This window comes from Colobus angolensis, unplaced genomic scaffold (assembly GCF_000951035.1).
Source record: "Colobus angolensis palliatus isolate OR3802 unplaced genomic scaffold, Cang.pa_1.0 Scaffold266, whole genome shotgun sequence".
Lineage (NCBI taxonomy): Eukaryota > Metazoa > Chordata > Mammalia > Primates > Cercopithecidae > Colobus > Colobus angolensis.
This window is the reverse complement of record NW_012115888.1, coordinates 2,718,494-2,721,939: the sequence shown is the minus strand read 5'-3', so window position 1 is coordinate 2,721,939 and position 3,446 is coordinate 2,718,494.

Genomic DNA, 3,446 nt, shown 5'->3' with positions numbered 1-3,446 from the left:
ATATATAAAACTATAGTTACCCTGTTGTGCTAGCTAACGCTAGGTCTTATTCTTTGTTTTAAGATGGAGTCTCGCTCTGTCGCTCAGGCTGGAGTGCAGTGGCACAATCTCGGCTCACTACAATCTCCTCCTCCTGGGTTCAAGCCATTCTCCTGCCTGAACCTCCCAAGTAGCTAGAACTACAGACGTGAGCCACCATGCCTGGCAAATTTTTTTTGTGTGTGTATTTTTAGTAGAGATGGGGTTTCATCGTGTTGGCCAGGCTGGTCTCGAGCTCCTCAGGTGATCCACCCAACTCAAAGTGCTGGGATTACAGGCGTCAGCCACTGTGCCTGGCTTGTTTGTTTCTTTTCTTTCTTTCTTTTTTTTTTTTGAGACAACTTCTCACTCTGTCGCCCAAGCTGGAGTTTAGTGGCACGATCTCAGCTTACTACAACCTCCGCCTCCCATGTTCAAGAGATTCTCCTGCCTCAGCCTCCTGAGTAGGTGGGATTACAGGTGCATGCCACCACACCCGGCTAATTTTTGTATTTTTAGTAGAGACAGGGTTTCACCATGTTGGTCAGGTTGGTCTCAAACTCCTGACCTCGTGATCTGCCTGCCTTGGCCTCCCAAAGTGCTGGGATTACAGGTGTGAGCCACCATGCCTGGCCTGTTTGTTTCTTTACCTTACTTTTTTCTTCTGGTTACCCACATGCAAGGGCTTATTCATTCTTTCCAACTGTGTTTTGTACCCATGAGAATATAGAAATTTATTACATATATATGTTTGTTATTGTTGTTGTTGTTTATTTTTTTTTTTTGAGACTGGACCTCACTCTATTGCCTAGGCTGGAGTGCAGTGGTGTGATCATGGCTCACTGCAGCTTTGACTTCCAGATCTCAAGCCATCCTCCTGCCTCAGCCTCCTGAGTACCTGGGACCACAGGCACACACCACCACCACACCACCACCCCATGCCAATTTCTGCATTTTTTGCAGAGACTGGGTCTTGCCATGTTGCCCAAGTTGGTCTTGAGCCCCTGGGCTCAAGCAATCTTCCCGCCTTGGCCTCCCAAAGTGCTGGCATTACAGGCATGAACCACCACACCTAGCAGAATATAGAAATGTAGTACGTTTTCATTTAAACTTACAATTGAATATAGAGAATATCTGAAAGATTTAAAAATTAAATATGAGGCCAGGCCCGGTGGCCCATGCTTGTAATCCCAGCACTTTGGGGGGCTGAGGTGGGCAGATCACGAGGTCAGGAGTTCAAGACCAGCCTGAGCAATATGGTGAAACCCTATCTCGACTAAAAATACAAAAATCAGCCAGGCGTGGTGGCACACCCCTGTAGTCCCAGCTACTCGGGAGGCTGATGCAGAAGAATCACTTGAACCCGGGAGGTAGAGGTTGCAGTGAGCCAAGATCATGCCATTGCACTCCAGCCTGGGTGACAGAGTGAGACTCCATCTCAAAAACAAACAAACAAACAAAATTAAACATGAAGACTTTTTTCTTTCATCAGTCATGATTTTCTAAGCATGCTGCCCAAGCAAAGGCTGTGTTAACAGGTGGCTGCCGCTGGCCCGCCTGGCTCTGACATTCACACCCTGAGCGTTTGGACAAAATGCTTCAGTCTCATTTGTCTCAGTTTGCTCATCTGTAAAATAGGGGTGCCATTGTCAGTACTTATCTCCGTGGGTCCCACTGAGGAATCACCCTGATAATATAAACAATGTGCTTTGAGTAGAGTCCGGCTGAACTTGGCCCATCCTGAATTGCTCTATAAATGTTAGTGCTTTTGTTCATATCCTCTGTAATGGGACTTAACCACAGACTTTTGCAGATCACTTTGGAGTTTTGCCTTGGCACCAAATGAATATGGATGAATTTGAAAGAAGAACATAAGGACAGTGATGGACGGATAGCTTAAGAACAAGATGCCAGACCCTGTTGCGGGGCTGTCTTTGTGATTTCCAAGCAGAACTGATATGTGATTAGGCTGTCTCCCTCAAGAAACCCAGCTACAGTCATCCTTATCTAGGCCCCTTGAATTGTTGTTTTGTACCCATGCAAACAAAGATAGGAAATCTTCACATAAGCAACTTACATATTTGCTTCAAAGGAATTTTAACTTAATTGTTCTATCTTCGTTTCCTTGAGAACTGCTTAGATATATTTTCTCTTTTGTGTTTATCAGAAGATTAAAATTTTATAAAAACAGCCTTTACTGGGGAATTCTTCTACATATTCAAAGCTATTAGGTGGATGTAGTAGATCATACCTGCAAGCCCAGTGCTTTGGGAGGCCAAGGCAGGAGGATTGCTTGAGCCCAGGAGTTCAAAACCAGCCTGTGCAACATAGTGAGACCCCGTCTCTACAAAGCACAGAAAAAATATCTGGGTGCGGTGGTGCATGTCTGCAGTCCCAGCTACTTGGGAGGCTGAGACAGGAGAATCACTTGAACTCAGGAGGTTGAAGCTGCAGTGAGTTATGATTGCGTCACTGCACTCCAGCCTCGGTGACAAAGAGAGAAAGACCCTGTTTCCAAAAAAAAAAAAAAAAAAGAAATGTTAGCTAGTGAAGTTTATGCAAAATCCTTGGAACTACACCCATGTTTGCATTATGTTTCTGTGAGATAAACCCTCTGAATGGCTTCCCTGATTATCTGAAGTAGTAGCTTGAATTTTCATAGGTGTCCGCTGTAGTCTTCAGTTTCTCCAGAGTCAAGGTTAATTGGAGGAGGCGATTACACTGGGAATCCAGAGAAGCAGACACACAACATCCTGGGAATAGCTGTTGCTTGGAAAAGTCTCTTTGGCCACTGGTTGCTTTACGGCAGGCAGATGGAGGTCAACCAGGAAGCAGCATTTTTCTCCCATGTGATTCCCACTCTGAAAGAAACCTCTGGGGTCTCCCAGTGTAAGGAATACCACTGTGAAAAACATGATCCTTTGGATTCCATCACTGATGCTGTGCTAGGAAGAGACCTAAGTCACCCCTGGCACCCTCCCACTGAAATTCAATATCCACTTCTCTGCTCCTTGTATCAGTGACCTAGAATTTCACTTTGTGGTTCTTCTAGAATTCTAGGATTCGATCCCTAATCATGAAGATCATGAGTTCGTTAAACGATTCTATATATGCTGAGTATTTTTTTAAAAAATTAGCAGACTAATGCTGACAATGTTAAAAAGTAATGTCTGGCCAGGAGCGGTGGCTCATGCCTGTAATCCCAGCACTTTGGGAGGCCGAAGTGGGCAGACCGCAAGGTCAGGAGATGGAGACTATCCTGGCTAACACGGTGAAACCCCGTTTCTACTAAAAATACAAAAAAATTAGCCAGGCGTGGTGGTGGGCCCCTGTAGTCTCAGCCACTCAGGAGGCTGAGGCAGGAGAATGGCATGAACCCGGGAGGCGGAGCTTGCAGTGAGCTGAGATTGTGCCACTGCACTCCAGCC